The following is a 21,053-nucleotide window of genomic DNA, read 5'->3' as shown; positions in this document are numbered from 1 at the left end:
CTGAAGGCTAGCTGGTTTTGCAGGACAGAGGCAGGAAGGCGATGGCCACAAAGATGATGCTGGCTTGCTTGCTCATCTGAGCTCCTAGGCTAAACAGGATGAGTTTGCCAACACGTGAAGGACTGTGTCATATTTACATCCTGGTGATCTTGGTCACTGAAGGAGACAGCTGCTATATGTGAACCTTTGGTTTACAGTATCAGATACACTGAGGTATAATAAATGAGAGTTGCTCAGTTGATTGGCTGTGGATTGAGTACTCCTTCGGTCTGCAGCATTCACCTTGCAGTAACACAGCCAGTCAGTACTACCTCATGGCCGTGTACTATGAGTTAGTGTCCCAGCTGAACTAGTGTCTCACTCATCTTGCAGAGAAAATGGCTGAGAGTTGCACTGGGCAGTTTTCCTGTTGCAGTCTCATCAGCAAGGTTGAGGTGCAAATGACCCTCTGACTCCACTTCTGCAGTTTGTTGACTAGGTTGGAGCCAAGGCAGTAAAAAGGCAGTTGGATGCCAGAGGTAACCAGTATACCATTTTATGCTAAGCTGCTTCTGGTTTGTCTATAAGCTATCTTAGCATTGTGTTGGTCAGGTAGTTCTAGAAGAAAGGAGCCGCTACTGTAAGCCACCATGACAGTGGTCATTTAGAAAATAATCACAAGGGAAACTATCACAGTCTAACAAAGGAATCATTCCCCCCATACGGTCTATAGCAAGACCTGCCTAGTAAGTTTTCACCACTTGAGAGTCCTTCAGGAAAAACAAGTGTTTGTTTTTCAAAACCCAAGCTGCTCTAGACACCAGTTTAAAACTACAGGTGTGCCAAATTTCATGCAGGTTGGATTTGACCCATATAGCTCATTCAGGCCCCATCTACTTCACTTCCTTGAAGAAAGCATAAAATTATTACTTCAGGATTGTGGCCTGTTACCCTTGAAATTTTCCATAAAATGAAGCTTCTGCTTTTGTCCTGCTTGTGTTTTCAAGTGCTATATCTCAAATGCCAAGTCTGTCAGCCGGGATCCAAGTGTAAAAACAATAGGTCTCCTCTGGGATTTAAAAAAAAAAAGGTTGTTTTCCTAGTTGTCTTCTTATGGGCTGTGGTAAGGGATGCAAGTTTACTACCTGGTGTTTCTGCAACAAACTGGTCTTCCCAGAGAAAAATTTTGCATATTTTCTTTATGCTTTTCAACTTGAAGTATTCCAAAACTCGTGAAAGCTGCTGTGTGCTCTCTATTCTTCTGGTGTAAAATACACGCTCCTGTGCCACAGTACTGAGCAGAGTAAGGGAAAACAGAGTACTATTCTTTGAAATCCACCAATTCTGTTCCCTTGGATTAGTGCCTTATGCTGGAGTTTCAGGAGAAGGCATTTTGTTTCACTGGTTTTTGTCTTTTCCTATGAAATCTGACAGTTCCAGTTCTGGGCTAATTCTGAAAGATCCTTTTTTAAGCTAATATTATTATGTATGTATTTCTTTAAATCAGCTGCATTTCCTATTCCACAGCTTTGAGGAATCTCTCTTCAAAATACAGATTTCTACTTCTTTGCCTCAAACTGGGGAAGTATAAATACATTTTAAGGATATGGATTTCGATCCTCAGGTATAATTCTTCCTTTCTGAGACTATGCTAGATGCTCTTGCATTGAAATTGCTGTGTATAAAAGCAAAACTTTCAGAGTCTTTATTTGTTTCATATGCTTTGGCTTTCTGAAATCTCTGAAAATCTAGCTGCTTGCTATCAAAGGTATGAGAAGGAGAGATGGGACTGGGCTTCCAAGTAGAGATAAAGGGAGTGCTGTCTGAAACATGGTGGGTAGATTAGCTGTCTGGACTCCAAGTAAGAAACTGCCCACCACTGCAGTAAGGCTAATCTCCCTGTCCTTGTCTGGTCATAGTGATCAGTTTGCCCTCTACTTAATATAATAAAATATATAATAAAAATGTATTAACAACTGTGAACCACCCTCATCCCCTTTCCAAAACCCCCTGGGATCCTCCAAGGTTAGAGGATGTGCAGTACACTCACCTCAAAGAAAATGCACGTTCATTATCTTCACCCTTTTATTGCACACCTTGTCCTTGCCTGTTGCCTCTCTTGCAGCTGCTTTTTACTCTGGGCCTTGGTCTGCAGTCCTGCCTGCACAGCGTAGTTGTGTTGACATCACTGGCGAAATACTGATGGTGTAATACCTGGTGATCCCACTTATCTTCCAAAGATACCTTTCTGGTGAGTTTTGTGAGAACCACACCAGACTGTGAACTTGTAAATATGTGTTCAGGAGGTGTGGGCTTTTAATCTGTCTGTGACTCCTTCAAGGCAGAGACTCCATCATTGTTTCCAAGCAACCTGCCCAACTGCTGGCTTTGGTAATGACAATGCTTATAGCTTTTTTTCTAATTTTTTACTTTACCTAGATTTTCCTCCTAAACACCTCATAACTGAAGCTGTAATTACTTATTCAAAGAATGCCTCTCACACTAACATAGGTAATAGCAGGTGTTCAGTGCTACCAGGTTGTTCACGTAACACACAATTGTATAGTAGTATGAATAAGGAGGCAATGGAGATGGGATCGCCCTGCTTGAGCTTGGAGATCATTATGTTTATAGAATAAACATTGAAAACCCATAAGAAAATGGCCTGTATTGAGAGACAGTAGTATGAACACATTTTGTTGAGGTGCATCTTCTCATTTGGAAAAGTACCTATCCATAATATTAACCTTTTCTGGCATAAAGATGATGATGTGTGGTTATACTACCTGCTGCCTACAGAAATATGAGAGAAACATGAGTTAAGTTTATGCTAGCTTTACTAGAATTAGCTCAATTTTGAATGTGACTCAATGTGATTTAACTGAACTGTACCTAAGAGAGTGTATTCAGGTTGGCAGTACAGGAGGTGTCACAGCAGACAGGAGCAGCAAATCAGACAGACAACACTCAACAGAATATGTCTCCTTCAGAAGAGCTAGAAATGAATGTGTGGTTTAACCGATGTTGTGTGCTGTTGTATGTGATAGAGTTTTCACTGAGTGTAAGCCATGTTGGGCAGGCAGCATATTTGTTCAGCAAGGTTTTATGGCTGGGCTTCCCTATATGGGAGCTCATGTGCTGTTGTGATGTGTCAGATCTGGTGTCCTTTGCTAACCTGATACCTTGTCTTTTGCTGTGATGACACAAAATGAGTTGAGAAGGTGTAAGGACTCCAGGCAGGGGGCAGTTAAGGAAAGCTGGACTGTGGGGTCATATCTGCTGAGTCTGTATATGTAGAAATTGCCTTCTTGTGCAGGGGCTCAGCTGTTGGTGTCCACACCAACATAGGTCTAGATATGTCCTTACACCTGTCTTATCCCTTTCAATTGTGCCAAGTTCCTGGCATTAATAGCAGCTAAGGTGAAGATTGCACCACCTAACTATTTGTGTGTGGAAAAATTACTTTGTCATCTTTTAATTTCTGTGAATAAACCCTTCTTCTTTTTATATCCTAGTTCTAGACTAATGGCAATAACAAGCCAACTCCTGGCTTGTCTGTTCTTGTACTTTATTCCTCAGTATTCTCAGCAATTTGCTCTTCATGTCTTTCTCACTCATAAAGGAAGGTAGCAAAAACCTAGCTGGTCTGTCTCCTGTGGTACCCTTTATACTTTGTCTTTTGTATTCCCTGAACTGACTGGCAAAACCACTTCATCCTTCAAATCTTTCCTTGTTATCCACTTCAGTATTTTGATGCTTTTAGGAAAATAACTGGTTCTGATGTCAGTAAGAAACTTGATATTTATCAGTATTTCTTTGCCTTACAGTTTCTTATTAAAAGCATATTTTTAAATGAGTTTGTCTTAAAATCATCTACTTTTGCTTGTGATGAGTCTGTCACTGTATGTCATCTCCTTCATTCTGCCACTTGTTTCAATCTTGCCTATTGTGTCTCACCTGAGTCTTCATATGGATTTAGGTGGTAAACTGAACAGTGAGACCTTGAGCCTGAGGCAGGTGCAGTGGCTTTGGGTGGTACCATAAAATAAATCATTCCTAGTAATAACCTGATGTGCTCTAGGCCAGACATGTTGCTGTTTTCCAAACATGGGAAGCACACACACAAATGCTGGAAACCGTGACATACCACTGTGCTTCTTCTGTATGCAGGCAAGCATCGTGCACCACCCCCCCACCCCCCCCCCACCTTCCCCCCACCGTAGCATAAATGGAGGATCATGTTCCATATGCTCCCAGGTCAACCCTGAGAAACAGTTTAAGCAGCTCAGAGAAACACACAGCAACTTAAAGAGTTAACCCTACAGTAATTGGAAGGTGGGGGGAACAGTGTAATGGAGGGGTGAAGAGTTTCCATAAACCCATTGCCTCAGCTCAGAGAACCTGCTAAGGGGCAGTGGTCAGAGAGAAACATAAGGAGAGAGAGAGATATCAAGTGTAGTAATCAGAATGAAAAATGGAGCTCCGGTTACTTTAAACAAGAGCTAATTTATCACGAGAACGAGTGGATAAGTAGCTGAGTTTCAGGCGTTCAGTAAGTTCCCCGTTCTGCTCCAAAAATTATTCCACCCCTGTCTCCATGCTCCCATAAATCATCCCCTTCTTCACTTCTGCTCCGATTACCAATTACTCCTGCCTACGACACGCTTTCCCCTGCCCGACACAACCTGATGGGGCCCTGCCTTTTAATTTTACAAATGCTTTTTTCTTCTTGCTTCTCAGCTCCCCATCCCTATTCCTCCCCTCCCCAGTTTCTTTCTGTATCTTTGTTACCCCTTTGCCTCCTCATCTACTTTTTTTTTTTTTTAATTTGAAGAAAGGGAGGGCAGTAATGTTTTCTGGCACCTCCCCCCATGAGGTTGACTGAGCTGAAGGAGAGGAATAGAAATTAATTATTTTCCCCAACCTGAACTCTCTTTGGGTTTGTGAGTCCTCTCCCTAAGCACACAACAAATTCTAGATCCAGTACAGCTGTATCAAAGGTGAAAGTCTTGTTCTTGAAAGGATGTCTTGCTTTTTGTTGAGTCTTTGAAGGAAAACATAGTTTTTTCCTTTTTTCCCTTTTTCTTTATTTTACACAGGGTTTTTTGCAGAATAGAGATATTTTGTGAGGTGCACAGCTGCAGGCAGGAGAATTTTAATTTCTATTGCAGTGTGTTATTTTTCTGCGTATGTTTCACCACTGCTAATATTTGCACTGAAGTTCTAGCTAGCTGTTGTACAAATACGCAGGCACTGATCTGGACCCAAACCCTGATAATTTAGGCTGGGTCCACACAAGAAACTTTTGTTGGCTTCATTGATTCCGTACATGAAATCAATTTAAACCAAGCTTGTACTAATAAGCAAGTGTCTACTTCAGGAGAATGTGTTGAATTTATTGATATAACTATACCTTTCTAATATAAAAACCTTTGATACTGCTTATGAATGGTGTTTTAGTGTACTGTAAGTCTGGTGTACTATTTAGATGCTGGATGGATATGCACATGGATTGCATATATAAAAATCCTAGAAATAGATTTCAAACGCTAAAGAATTGGCATGCAATAATGCATTGCTTTGCTTATATATATTATTTCACAACATAAATTATTGCTGAATGTTTGCACAGGCTACAGTTGGAGCATTTGAAATCACTGTATGCCATGTTTATCAGTTCAGCATAGAGGCAACAGATCTGTTTGATTTCAGTAAAATAGTGAGGCTTCATTAACTGATGCTTAAATAGCCTGTGGAAAATAAAAAAGGTTCATGAGGGTTAACTTGCATGATTCTTACAGATGCTGGCAAATCCTAAGTTGGAAGAACCATCCCAACTGCAGAGAAATGTTTACGCAGGTCATCAGTCTAGCCTAATGTGCACAGAGCTGTTATTTCCACCTGTAAGACATTCAACTAAATTGCCACGAGGCTTACTGAATCTGAAAAGACAAAATTCCCTTGCCCTGCTGAGAACAGGGTAGACAAAGTGACAACTCTGCCTGCTATGCTGCAGAGAAAGCAGCTGTCCAGAGCTGAATTTTTGTGCAGGATAATGGATGGAGGAGATGGATTACCAGGTAATAAATCACAGAAAGGAATTGGCTGGTGCCAGAACCCATGAGCAAGGAGATAGCTGGCATGCTCTGCAGTGGGTATTGCCATCTCCATCTGAGGAACAGTAGCCTTTACGCATAAACAGTAAAACAAAGCAGGAGTTAATTATAGTCCAGCTTCTTGACATAAGGCCTTTACAGCAAAACAAGGGTGGCAAAGGGAACACGTCAGTTCATGTTTATCTGGCAGTTTATCTTTTTTCTCTTTGGGGAAAGAGTAGAGGAAATCCTCTGTGTTCTCATTTTCCCTCTTTATTCTCATTTTGTCTTTATTCTCATTCTTTAAAGCCCTTAGTCTTATTTTCTGACCAAGGAGTATCACATGCATCTTTCAATAAAGAAATAGAGGAGCTAACTGAGCATGACTCAAGTCATTCCTATCCCACGTGATTCATATACACTCCCTCCATCCTGTCAGGCAACGAATGGCTGCTGGCACTCACTATGTAACTCAGTAATCAATAATACCGCTCCACATCACCCTAAAGACCAATGACACTCTGAGCTCAGTGTACTCTGGGGTGGGCAACCCATGCATAAGAGAGAGTTACTTGGAGATGGTGGAGATTTGACTTCATCCTACAGCATCTTCCTGTGGGCCAAAAGACAATATTATGTCCGACACTGTTAAGTGCATCCAAAAAGTGTGCAGTGGTGCAATCTATATTTGAAATCTTTTTCCATGAAGAGCAATACAAGGCAATTCTTAATTCTGCTATTGACTGTGCACATGAAAATAGAGCCTAAAAAGAGAGCCATGCTTCTGACCTGTGGGGAAAGCTGCGGGCTCAAGGTCAAGACTTGTGTCAGGATGAAGTGTGTTCTGTTTACTTGTCTTTAATAATAATACTTTATTATCATTAAAAGCATAATGGAGAAAGGGGTTGTTGATACTGTTACTTAAAAATCCATCTCCCTGAAGAGAGAATAATCTGTGCCATAAAGGATACCATGTTTTCTTTTCAGGTGTCCAGCAGTGGGCTGACATTATAGTGGAAACTGTACTAAACTAAACTGAATTATTCCTGACTTGGGAGTACCCCAGTCTCCACGGCCTGTGTAGGCATGAAGATGGTGATCTTCTTTTGATAGAGCTGTGGAGGAAAATTGCTGGCAAAGAATAAGAAGGGGAAGCTGCACAAATGGTCCTTGTGCAAGGTGTTTCCAACATATCATATTTCCTGAAATGTGCAGAAAAGTAGAGCTTTTACAGCTCTCTAGGAGCCCGGGGAGGGGCTGGGAGCCTCCCAAGAGTTAGTGAGAGCAAATCTTTTAACTCATTTTTTTCAGGAGGACAGTAGTCCATGGACATGTAAACTTTGTCCTATCAAAGTTTTGGGTATAATCTCTAAAGCCTTGTGTGACTTGAGACTTCTTTAGTAATTGTAAGCTGGCACTGTTGTTTTTAATAATGTCAAAGATTTGACTGAACCTTGGCAAAGTCATCCATTACACATGGAATTAACCCATAACTTGTTTCATGACTTGTAGGGCGACTGAGATTCACTCTGTACCCAGACATACAGGCACTGGGTTAGCATCTGACACACCAGCAGGCTGGTGACACTGACTATCTCTTTTAGGTAAAAATCCTTGAAGCTTGACCTATATTTTTTTAACATAATTTTAAAAAGGTAATTCGATAGTAGATTAATCTTCCAGCTGGCTCCTCCCAAGGACCTGGCATATACTGAAAACTGACATGACAGGTCCCCTACCTTGCTCTGCTGTCCCATTGTTGAAAAACTCTGTGTGAGTGATTTAATGTTCAGAGTTTTCCGTAGAAATCCCTGCTATTTCACAGCAGTTTCATTCTAGGGAAAGAGGCAGTGACCTTAGTTTGCCTTCTATCAACCTTTTCTAAACTTATGTTTCTAGATGCTCTGACAGCTCCACTGTGTCATGGCAGTATGAAATTTGACAGGAAAGAGCTTTTAAAAGGGGCTTTTGTTGTTGTTTTCAGGATTTGGCTACTAGAAATCACTGTTTCCTTCCTGCAGCTTGTGTTTTTCTGGAAAAACACCAACATGGTATCAAGGCAGTAAGTAAATACACAGGCTGTGTATCCAAGCAGAGGCAATTATGTTGAGTAGTCTTGAAACCTGGCAGAGTTGTGTAAGACTGCAAGCAGAGACTTCTGGGCTTGCCTGGACTGCCTCCCACCCCACCTCTCCTTCCTTTGAATCTGTTAGGTAGCTTCCCCAGGGTCCCCACATACAAGAAGCAAGGGCCCTGCATTCTCTTTACTACGTCCCAACCCTCTATGTGACACCAGCCATCCTTTCCCCACTTCAGACAGTACTGACTCTGCTAGCCATGAGCAAGAGCAAATCTGAGAGCTTCAGTGGTAGAACACTATTGAATTTGAGGTAGAATAGATTTTTTTTAAACCCACATTTGATGTAGGGGAATGGATGTGCCTGAGGCTTTCTTTGCAGGGCAACTATGGCAGAAGCAATGGCCATCAATGCTGCTGCCTATTCTCAGTACTGTCACCCTGCCTGTGACAGCGCTTTGCTCAGGAATCTGGAGAGAAGGTTTGGCCCTCCCACACCAGCTGGGTGCATGTCTGTGCACCAGGAATGGGGCTGAGAACTGCCTATTCATTCCACAGAAGGATGGTGGGCCTTGCTTAGGTGATTGGATGTTTATGATACTATCAACTGTGAAAAAGGACCCTTCCCATATCAAGAGATCTTCAGGCTATACTGATGCCACCTACTACATCCACTGTGTCTCGAAAACAAATCTCAGTGAGGAAGGTTATCATGGAGCTCTTCAACCGATCCCCTCTTATGTCCATCACATCAAAGAAACCAATTAGGCTGTGCTGCCTGCTTACCTAAACCTCGCCTAAAAGAGAAAGGAGCTGGCAGGATTAGGGATGCACTGGGAGAGAAGGAAATAGCTGTATTTCAGAAGACCTGCCTAGAAGAAGTCACTAGCACCCTTTCTAGTTCTGTTGTTTTTCAGTGACAGTTATTGTAAAGGAACAGGACTTAACACTTGAGCTGCCTAAAGCATTCAGTTTGAATGACTCATCTAATGTGTTCAGTCTCTTCCCACTCCAACACTTGTTTGCCCATTACTAATTAGCAGACATTGAATTTTCCAAATAATACTGTATACTTCTTAATTTTCTGCTATGAATTTATTTAAAGGAGCACATTTTACTCCCCCAGAGGAGGAAGTGGAGTTTATGTGTGTTCTGAGGAGGGATACACAGTTTCTTCAAGCATATAGCAAGATACTTGCTTGCAAAAGGTTTGGCCAGGACAGTGAGGCACAGAGAGACAAGCAGATTTCGGAAGTAATACCCTATTTCATTAATTTTTTTCACTTAGCATTTTCTGGAAGTTGACTCTGGGATTTCTTACTTCTGTGACATGACAAGTACAAGTGTAACACTGACCTTTCTAGAGTCTTAGAGTAGCAGAGTTTAGCTCTGCTCTGAAAAGTGATCACAGTCAGCTTTTCATTAATAGAGGGTACTGGGATGCCCCAGATAATGGGGAAAATGGAAAATACATTTCTGAAAACCGTCATTGAATATGTTACCTTCTTGTTAGCAGTTATGTAGAGTTAGCCTTACTGACTCTGGAATCAAAAAGAAGCATTTGTGACCTTTTACTTTGTAGTTCGATTGAGGCAGCAGAGCCATAGGGAAGGATGCAGGATTCTGTTCCTCCCTTACCAGCTGAATGGGTCCAATCCGTGACTTCCCAGAAGACATGTGGAGGGAGGCAAGGAACACTTGCATTGTGTCTGTAGCATTAGTCAGGGCCAGACAGTATTTAAGCAGTAGGGCATTTCTTACTGACACAGCACAAGGAATCAGACAGAATACAGCATGATTTTGTGAGACCTGGGTGAGCTTACTCATGACAAGTAATGGTAGCCTTATAAAAGCAAGCACATTATGTTTGAAGTCATTAGGCTTCAAGTACTCACGCCTTCCCCTATGGTTTTAGCCACCATTTCATTTACGGTAGTACAGGAGAGACAAAGAGATATGTGTTTACACTGCAGTGTGAACATACGTACGTGCACTGATGGCCGAATGTTTTCAACAGAAACCATTCGTGGTGCATCAGCGCCCAGCTATAGTGACCTTAGGGGTCCTACAGGGCTTACCTATTTCTTCTGCAGGAAAAGCCTCCAGGTTTTATGGCAATAGGCCTTCAACTTCTGATTAGGAAAGATTTTGAGCCTGTGTAACTTCCAGGGAAATAGCTGGTGTTGCCAGGTGCTCAGTACTATTCTGAACTGGAGCTTAGCTAGATTTTGGAGTAGCCTGGCTCTTTTTTTTTATGTGCTTATTAATGAGAATGTTCTGGGTGGGTTTTTTTTAATTCCTTTTTATGGATGTGCCTAGACCTTTATAATAAGGCATATCCTATAAATTAACAGATAAATGTTTATTGTGGTCACTTCAAAAGCTCCCTGTGATTCACAGTACAAAAATATGATGCTTCTGTTTACCAACAGTCTGCCTAATTCAGCTTGGTTTCTTGAGTCTTTTCTGCTGCGTTAGGGCATTTCTCAGACCACCTACAAAGCTGCATTTTTATTGTTATTAAATGCCTCTATCCCTAAGTGCTAGAAATCTATCTTCTTTAATTCCAGACACTAATATCTCTGAAGAAATGTTTTTTTGTATTAGTTCAAAACAAGAAGAGGCTGGATAAAAAAATGGAGAAGTACAAAAAGTCTGGTTATGCTGCTGAGACCCTGAAGAGTGTGTAAGAAAATATAAGATTGTAGTAAAGAGACCACTGCATATCACCATTCCTCCCCCCAACAAGGGGACAGAATTACCTACCTTTGTGCCATAAACCATATACCATTAGCAGGCAAGAGGAATTTTTCTCTAGCTTGTACACTAGTTTTGTACTCTTAAAGGAAAAGGACCTGCAATAGCAAAATAGAAGATGGGATAAAAAGCAATGAGGTAGCTGGCTTTGATAAGATAACTGGCTAGACCTTGTTTATCATGAGTTCAGAAAATCATTAGATAAGGTGCCGCATGGTGATTAGTGGAGGAATCACAAAGGTGACTGAAGGGGGGGACAGCAACAGGTAGCACTGAAAGTCAAAGTATTATGCTGAAAGGAGGCTCTTCTCAGGACTGATCTTGTCTTGACCATTAATGGCCTTGGCCAAATGATCAGCACAGTGCTGATGAAAGGTCCAAAGCTAGGAGGCATTTTCAGCACAGAGATGCTTCCAGTAGAGAAATGGAACTATTGTGCAATTGTCCAAGAACCCGTTTTGACCACTGCTGAAATAGCACATACAATTTCAGTCACCAATATCACAGAAGGATGGGTATCAAATAGAACAGAGCACAGAGAGGTACTAGGTTGGCCAGTGGTATGGGGAATCTGTTTTACAGGATATTAAGAGCTTTGCTAGTTCAGTCAGGCAAAATAAGGAAAGAGGGGATATGATTTCTGCCTATAAATACATCAAACCACAAAACCCTCAAGAGAGAGAACAGCTATTTAAGCTTAAGGACAATGTTGGCACAAGAACAAATGGGTATAAGCTGGCTGAGAATAAATTAGTCTGGAAAATAAACGAAGGTTTCTAACCATCAGAAAGAGAAGTGAGATTCTGTAACACTTTTCCAAGGGAAAAGAAACAATGAATTTTAAGACAGAGCCTGATCTTTTATGAAAGGGTTTCTGTGATGGTGCTGGTAGCAGGAAGAGAGTGGACTATGTGACCAAGGAGACTCTTCCAGTCTGTGCTTCCACCACGCTCCCCTTCCCTCACCCTATACAATGCCCCTTCTCTTTCTTGGTACTCTGAGCTCCACCTGCTCCCACTCTGAAGGCACCATGGACCCCTTATCAGAATTCTGCATTGCAATAGGTTGTTTTTAATCCTCCCCATATCTCCTTTATTTTTTCCTTACCGAGCTTGCTGGGCTGTAATGTTTCCCTTCGTGTAATCCATCACAGACACAATGTCGCTTGTGCAAATTAAAATGCACCTCAGAATAATAAAAAAGGGCCTTTTTTTTTTCCTTCCTTCCCAGCAGCAGTTCCTCAACACAAACCATTTGTCTCTGGGAAGAAATTCAAGAATGTTAACCCTGTGTGCGCTCCTGTGGGGCACACAGCACCTCCTGTGGGAACACCACTTAATGGAGACTTGTTCAGTGGAGCAAGCTGCCTTGCACTGCAGAAGTTGCAGATAGGTGTAACTGTAACCCACTTCTTTCCTAGTGAACTCATTGATGATAGGGTCCAGTGCAACAAATTAAAGGTCCTCTGTGTCTGGAAAAGAGGTACAACCCAGGAAAACTACATAGCAAACCATGTGGTGCTCCACAGAACTCAAACAAAGGTCTGAGTTGAGCATTGTACATTGGGACCTTTAGAAAGAACCACTGGAAACTGTTTGAGTGATAAAAGAGTCACCAGACTATCTTGTACTGCTGTACAGTTCTGGAGGCTATAATTGGCCTGTGGGTCAGGCACTGTTCACTTGTGATTTAGAAATAAAGCTACAATGAACTGTTGCTGAATGAATTCCATCCTTGCTGAGACAGTACATGTAAAAGGTTAAGTCAAGGACAGGATTTTATTTCTTCCTTCTTTCATTTGGGGGGAGGGTGTGAATTTCTCCTCAGTGGCATATAAATTCTATGAAGTTAAATATGCATTTAAAAAATCCATTTTATGTGACAAGAAAGGTCCAGAATTGGACTGAGAGGCAGGCAGGTACTAGAGGATCTGAGTGCTTCGCCATAGAGAAGATGGGGCATTGCCATCTAGGCTGGAATGACATGGGAACAGCAGTAGGGATGGTAGACCAAGACTGACTACATTCCCTGTGGAGGAGCACTTGTGCTTGGATAGAAGATGCTTCCATAAGATCATTATTGAGAGATAAGACATCTTTATGGTTTATGGCATAAGCTTTTGGCTTATGGCTTAGGCTTTTATACAGCCTAGATTTTGCTCAGACACAGCTGGATGATTTCTCTTACTTCCCTAAACAACTGTTTCACCCTAGACTTTGACTCCCATCACAGATGTTGTTTTATTTACAATAACAGTAGGGGTCCCAGTGGGTCACTTCATACTGCAACCGGACCAGTATTCCTTACTCTCTAACTTGTGTCTTGCTCCCCCTTTTCCAGTTCAGGAGCTGGCTAAGCTATTCCGTGTGTGACCTTCTTGGGAACTAATGTTAGTATTAGTGCAGTAACACTTAAATGGCTTTCCATGTCAGACACAGGGCTTGAATCACCCACTTTGACTTGGGGAGAAAGTACGTCCCCAGGACAGGAGCTAGACTAAGCCACGCAGGATGCAGAAAAGACAGCTGGTGTGTGAGGGAAAAAGGGCCAAGCCCAGCATGAAAAAAGCAATTCGAAGCTTCAGGTCTCTGGCAGAAGAGGTATCTTCATTGTTCTTCATCCTTATTTGGAATTACAAGGCCAGGAGTGGTTAGAAAAATGGGCATGTATCCAACAGTGGGGAAATGCACAAGCATGCTGAACGTCACCAGCTAGGTTGCCAGAGGAAGCTCTTCTCTCTTTGGGTGGGCCTGATTTTGCTCTCACTAATTCCAGTGACCTCAGTCATTTTACTGTGCTGTAGAGGCTGGGTAGGTGGCTGGAATTTACTCTGTAGAGCAGCAAATTCTATTTCTATAATGCGCTTTGTCTCAGCAGCAAGGCTGCTCTATTCTTCATTTTCTTCAGGGGTCCCAAACAAATGACAAAATCCTGAGAGATTGTTCCTTTTCAATTTATTATTTTTACCAGTTCTTCCTACTGTGAGTCTTGCTGTTTCCAAGCTTCATCCTTGTCATCTGAAAAGAATAATTCCAAGTTCGGTCTCTGCTCAAAATTTTTGGTGCCAAAGAAATAGTGCTGTTTTCTTACAATGTCATTGTCTTCCTTAATCTCCCTCTTATAATGTAAATCTTCTCATAATTCAAATACCAACCAATTTTCTGGTAAACTTTCTATTTCCAGTAGATACAGAGAAGATTTTAATTCCTTCAAGCCTCGTTTCCAAATGAAACAAGGCTTAAGTGATTATGCTGTCTGTATGTGACCGTCTATATTTTTTCACTCATTCCTCACACTAAATTTTGAATTGAACCTCTCACCCCCAAATTAATTTACCTGAAAGAGATGCAGAGATCTTAAACGTGCTGGGTCCCAACAATTTTCCTGGACAGAGAAGACAATTTTTCAGTGTCTGCTCTGAGTGAAACCTAACCTCACCCCTTGTCAGACAGACAAAAGACAGTCCTGCAAAAAGGGTGCATCAATGTCCTAGTTGTGGGGAAGACTCTGATTGGAGTTCACCTGTTTTTATATGCAGCATAGTAAATTCAACACAAGACACAAATCCATAGGAAGCTGGGATTTGTTCATCCCACTGCTCACAAAGCTACTTTTAATGAGTTCGGTAGATGGTTTCAGGATTCCCCAGACATGCTCAGTTCTACCTGGTGTGTGAATTTTTATGTTGCTTTCTATTGCCTTCTTTCAGGCTGGATTTGCATTTTCTGTTGCATTTTGTCACATGACACGTCTGGTTCATGCCTGACTCCAAAGGCCTTTTCCACTGAATATTCACACTTTTCCCATTTTGCTTGCGTTCTTGAGCGTCGGGTGTCTTTAGCAAAGCAATTCATTCTGTTTAATTTCTATGTCCATGGCCACCCCTCACAGCAGGAGGGAAAGTAACCAGCAGTCCTCAGAGCCAAAAGAAGACAAGACCAAGCTGGTACTGCAGAGCCTTCTTGCTTGATGGGGCCTTACAGAGTTGTCTGCAGTAAGATGAGGTGGATGCCTACCTAGTTCATGGACAGTCTGGTGCTTAAGTATGTGGGTTGCTAGAGGTTTTTCTATCCTCTTGAGAGAGAGCATTTGCAAAACAAAGAGATTGTAAACAATATGGGGAGTAGGAAGTTGTGAAAGCCTATGTTTGAATCCTTGTTGTGTTTGACCCTGGAAGCTCACTTCCCTTACAGTGTCCCAGTTTCCCCAGAACACAAGCTAAGAACAGTAACAGCTATCTGTGTCTCTTGCCATTAGTGGAGGAAGATGAGATGTGGTTGTCAGGGGAAGAACCACCAAGTATTGTTACTGTTCTGTTAAAAAGAACTAGAGTTTAGCAGAAATTACTTTCACTGGAGTTTAGCAGGAATGACTTTCCAGCACCACCTAATATTGAAAGGAATGGTCTGTCAGGCCAGTAGTGCTTGAAAGTCCTTCCTGGCTACATGCACGTATGTTCACTGAGAATCATGTTTTCTGCTTGATTCAATGTCAAAACAGGGCCATCTTTGGACATAGAAGGAGATGATAGGGTGCTGGTAAAAGCAAAACCGGGCATAACAACCCATCCCATTCTTAATTCTATGCTGGCCATTAATCTTTTCCTCACTGCCAAGCCTTGGACTACCACAAATTCAGGTGGACAGCTGCACCACACAGAACACTAATTCATTGAACCTGCTCCTCACAAAGCCTGACAGAGGTGATTGCTTTTGCAGCCCTCCCTTCACCAGCTACTGCCATTGCCCTGGTGACCTCCTGTGAAGATGCGGTAAACCCCAGCAAAGGATTTTTATTCTCATCTGCAGGAATGCTTTCTGTGCAGTCTGAATCTGCGGGAACACTGTGAAGGGTATTGGACACTGTGGTCCTTATCTTCTGGACTGGTCTTTCCTTTCTGTGTTAAGGCAGTGTCCCATAGTACCCTTTGGTAACTACTAGGGCAGTATGGGAAGAAGTCCATCATCTAGAGCTCTCCAATCCACATCCTGTTACAGCTCTTCTGCACCGGCATCCAGTGCTGACCTGACCCTGTCTATTGAATTCAATGTGCTGTGGAGCAGCTGAAGCTCTTAGCTAACTGGAGAGAAATGACTACCCCTTTGTCCCCTGCCCTCTTCTGCAGGAACCCAGGGAAGATGAATTGGTCTGTTGACTCACAGCAGAAGTAACTTGATATTTGTGCACTTCTCTGGAAAGCAACGGCACTGCCCTGTGCCCACGTCTTGTTATGTGCTGGCTTCATTGCTCTGACAGCATGAAAGATGTTTGGTTTTGTTCCTAATGCTGTTATCATTTATCATCCTCTTGTAAAGCCAGAACCTGCTGCTCACCCACCCTCCCTCTATGCTAGGTTTTCTGCTCCCTCTCCACTCCTGCCCTGGTAGGGAAACAGCTTGTATGCCAGAAACAAACTGTCTTTCCACTGGGTACTAGAAAAGACACAGCATCCTTTCTGCTCCCTGAAGCCACTGCTGTGACCGATGGTGATGGTTGGACTGGATTTCAGCTCTTGCGCTTTAGAGGAGCAACTCCAATCATGGAGTAGAGAGCTGATAGTGAGCTTATTTGATAGCTGATCTTTATCCCATAGAGCTGGTAGCCAGTCCTGAATGTGGGGAACTCTTATACAGCTGGTGCCTGTGGAAGGACATAAGCATTCAAATGCTAGAGATGGAGACAGAGATGCAGTGTGCAAAATCCCTACCCTTCAGCTCTGTGTAAGTAAGTCCCTCAAAGCTGCTTGGGCTATAGTATGCCTGTGTCAGAGCTGTGGAATATGTGGGGCTAGAACATAACTGAAAGAGCATCCTGCCATCTTCTGTCTTGCATCCATGTCCCAAAATAACCCACAAGCAGCCCTCTAACTGCAGATCAGTGGTCCATCAGTTTCTGTGGACAAGCTGAAATGACTCAGAGGCAATCAGAAATATCTGTTGGGACTTGGAGATGACAGGATGAAGAAAGGACACTTAGCATTCAGCCCGCCCTTCCTGCTCTGGCAATGATTTTAGATAACAACAACCTGAAGCTTGCAAAAATGTAGTTTGGAGCTGGAATTGTGCAGCACACTGCTACCATTTGTAGTATAAACATGAACTGTGCCAAAGAATTTGTTTCTCCTGCCTTCACTATCTCACTCTTGGTTCAGCAGTAATGATGAGTCTCAATTCTAGAAGCCTACTAGCATTGTACTGTGTTTCTAGAAATATTGTGTGCCCCCTGTGTGGGACTCCTCAGCCCACCTTGGAGAGTCAGGCTGTAATGGTATGACTGCTTGCAGAAGGACCAGCTTTGTGAGGCTTTTAATGATGTGAGCTCCTTTTTTGGGAGGACTGGGTCTGGTGTCCTCTTAGTGGTTTAGAAGTTACAAATCTCCGGCTGGGTTGATGGCATCATCTCTGATTTCAAGCTCCTCATGGACCAGGTTAGCCCTACACTATTAGGTGTTTTCTAGGAGAGCAAAAGTTACACTTCACTGACTGGTGTATATGGACAGTACTTCTTATAGAAACTCTTTGTTTTGCTTGCCAGTTGGAAGTGCAGCGCTGAGAATTGTTGCATTAAATCAGCTCCCTAACACAGCACTAGTTTTGCTCTTGCTAGGCTCAGAAGGATTTTGATAGGTATTAGACTCCAGGCAGAAGCCTGTTTTGGTACGAAATCTTCCAGTAAGCAGAATGATATCACTCCATGGGCAGGCCATCACCCTTTTCCTATGCATCTGCTGGAGCTGCCAGCATTAGACTCTTACTCTCCTTATTTATAGAGCAATATAAACATTCTGAGCACTTTACAGATACATAAAAGAGAAGATTCCCACTCTGCAAGGAGCTGACAGTAACTCAGATGTACAGGAGTCATGGGACAATAACTCAAGTTCTGAGGAGGGCAGACATGGTAGAAGAGGAGCTCAGGGCAGAAGCCTTTGCAAGAGGAGGCTGTGAGAAAAGGGAAACTTGGCAATAATTTGGTGCAGGAAGCATGTGTAGGTGATGCGGCCAAGGAGATGATGGGAGAAGCTAAAAGAAGGTGGCAAGGTAGAAGGCTTAGGAGTTGACTAAGACGAGAAGGGGGAAGTGTAGGCAGTGAAACTGCTATCAATGAATGGATGAAAAGCAACTTAACTAGCAGTACTCCATCCCTTTCCTGCTCCCAGCACTGAGAAAACTGAGAACATCTGCACCCTCCTCACTCTCCTTCTACTACTGCTCTGGCTGCCAAGAGAGGGAAAGATGTTAATGAGTATCATTAGCAGTACTTACAGTTCATCTGCCAGGAAGGGACAAGGGCTGCATCTGCCAGAGAAGTTCACTTGTAGTTGGTACTACTTACTCCAGCCAGGGCCTTGCCTTCATGACTTAGATAGATAGACATCACCGGCACCTGAAAAACAATTCTCGTGCAGTCACAGGTAGCCCAGTGCTAGGATTCATGCTGTCACCTCGCCAGGCACTGGCTATGGGCATTGCAGGGCTGCCACCATCAGCCTTGCAGAGCTGGCACAAGAACTGTGGTGTTTTTTCCTCGGTGACTGTCAGAGCCTGTGTATAGTGTGTCTCTCTCCTCCTTCATGATGTGCTAAGCAAATCCTTGCATTGTTTCTCTCTGCAACTCTAGTTTCCTGTGTCAGCTTAAGGGTCCCTAGGCTGGATGCAGACCCCTGTTTTAGGTATATCTAAGCTTAACAGCAGCGGAGTTGCTTGGGTTTTTTTAACCTCTCTTTTATGGATCCATGTTCCCCTGTGAAGGGAGTTACAGAGTGCAAGTCAGCAATATCTCCTGTCCAAGTCAGTGCATGTCATCTGTGCTGACCTTCCTCCACAAGTGTGCTGGTGATTGTGGAAGAGGGCTGCAAGGTTTTGTGTCCGTGGTAATGGGCAATGACTGCTAGACAGAAAGACACCCTTGTCCTCCCCGTCCTCCCCCCTCGCCTCCCCCTCTGACTTTTTGCCCTGCTTGGGGCTAAGCACTTCTGCTGCCTTTTATTAATCTTCTCCTGGGACAGCACTATCAGCGGCCCATCAGGTTCAACATGCCCTCAGTCACTAGCGTTAACTCGATTAGGGCAGTGAGGAGTGACTTACAGAGGAAGCTCTTCTCCACAGGCAGTATTTGCATACAGTGATTGATGCTGATATGTCCTCTAAACACATCCGCACTTTGCATTTTAAACAAAGCAATTGCTGTAGAACCGCTCCCTGTCACTCAGTGGGATTCCCAGTGCCAGCGTAGGACATACCTTCCCTTTCTTAAAATGGCCTCTCTCTTTCCCAAAGAGGACTCTCAAGTGGGATGAAGAGCGGGTCACTGACTCCACCTTATGTTTGGAGGGGAAGAGACAAACGCCTGCTGTGTGTCTTGGCTTGTGACTGCTTGTGGACAGCTCTGGGCAGTGTCACACAGTCAATGGGCTTTCCACCCAGAAGGTCAACCTTGAATGGGACACATAGGCTGAAGCCTCCCATGTTTCCTTCAAATAGTCTTTCCTGGTCAGATTTCAGGCTCAGGGTAGGCTCCCTCCACATTCACCAGCATATCTCTGTCTTGGGAATACATGAGCTGGCTGGCACCCATGCAGCACTGAATATATGTGTGTATTATCCACATGTATTATGCATATGTACAATATATATTATATGTATATATTATACGTATGTATTGTATGTATATATTATGTGTGTGTATACATACACATATATGTATATAAAAAAATCCACCTTGCAAATTGTCCAAAGAAGCATAAGATGCCACGCTTTCTTCCAGGTTCTACTGGGGATTTTATTGGTAGGATGTGTCCAAGTGAAGTTCTGATTTGGAGGTGGTGTCCTGAGCCAGTCTTTCTCTGAAGAGGAGAGTGCGCAAGGGAGGAAATGGTTGAGTTTAAGTTCTGTTTGAAGGAAGGGCAAAAGGAACAAAATTATATCTGTGGTGATACTGCTGGTATCGCAGCTTGCTTTGGAAAGGCAGCAGTTGTTTTATCTTCTTTTTTATATCCTAAGTGTTTCCTTTTTTTCAAAACAAAAGGAAATTTGCCCAGAAAGTAACCCTCTTTGAATAGCAGCAGGGACTTAGCTGTAATTTAGGCTGCAGGGTTTCTTGGAGCAGGCACTGAGTCCTCCCCTTTGTCCATGGAGTGCAGGGATCACTGAGGAGGCCAGATAAATAAAAATCATTTACATAACACTGTCCAGAGGTCCCAGAAAGAACATCTAGAGGCTGCCAGTGCTCTTTGCCTTCCGGGTGCTCATGGCTTGCTGCACTGTGAGGGCTTAGACACTTTCAACAAAATTCAGAGGCCTGTGCTCCAGTGAGACCCAGAAAAGTTTTGCTTAGGCTTAGTAGGAAATACCTGTTTTCACCCATTCCTGTCATTACTTTCTCATCTTTGTGCTTATCTCAAAGGACTTGCAATGTACTCCTGGTTGCCCATTTCGTGTCTGAAAACTTTGTGGTTTTGTAAAGCTAGGCACTTCATCATTAGGCTCACGCTGTCTGGCTCCGCAGACATGGGAGCTCCATGGAGAAGGTGGCCCTTTCATCTCCTGCCACACCATATTAATTTTGCAAATGTGACAAGCTCAGCTTTGCAAAAATAACATATTGCCCATGTCTTGTTCTATTTAATATTGTATTCAAATCGTCCAAGTGCTCAGCGGCGTGGGCTGGGGGAAATGGCTCTGCAGACTTCTTTGTCACTTGACTGGCAGCTGGCTTCCAGAAGTTAATTATAGCTGTTCAGTGCCATGGTCCACCAAACCTCTTGGGGATCAGTGAGGCATCAGGTGCACAGTGACTCAAGAGGCAAGAACAAAGATGCTCCAGTTCCCAGGCCATAAGGGCCATAAGCTTTATAAATCCTAATATCCACTTGGACTTGGGACTAAAGTGAAAAGGCAGTGTTGCAGTGACCTTGCAGAGGATGTTCTAATTTTCCAGAAATCCAAACAAGGAAATTTAGACCTTAGGAGTTTGAAAGTGAATTGCATTGCCATCATGTGGATGCATGGAATCTAATGTCTACTCAGAAAAGTTCTGGGATCCTAGTTTCTTAGTTAGAGAGGAAAACAAAGTCATGATAGTTATGAAAGTTGTTAAGTCAGAATGCTTAACAAAATGTGGACAGAAATTATAATAAGAATTTA

At 42.9% G+C, this 21,053-nt stretch overlaps 1 long non-coding RNA gene across 1 annotated transcript in view; it reads left to right on the top strand.

Moving 5' to 3' along the window:
* The window catches only part of LOC128139825 (uncharacterized), a 119,469-nt gene extending 98,707 nt beyond the window's left edge, over nucleotides 1-20,762 (top strand). Inside the window, exon 4 of the long non-coding RNA XR_008234522.1 lies at nucleotides 19,675-20,762. This is a non-coding gene — a long non-coding RNA (uncharacterized LOC128139825). The remainder of the gene's footprint in view (nucleotides 1-19,674) is intronic.
* The last annotated feature ends 291 nt before the right edge of the window (nucleotides 20,763-21,053 follow it).

This window comes from Harpia harpyja, chromosome 3 (genome assembly GCF_026419915.1).
Source record: "Harpia harpyja isolate bHarHar1 chromosome 3, bHarHar1 primary haplotype, whole genome shotgun sequence".
Lineage (NCBI taxonomy): Eukaryota > Metazoa > Chordata > Aves > Accipitriformes > Accipitridae > Harpia > Harpia harpyja.
Note: the sequence above shows the minus strand (reverse complement) of the source record. Positions and strands in the feature narration are given on the sequence as shown.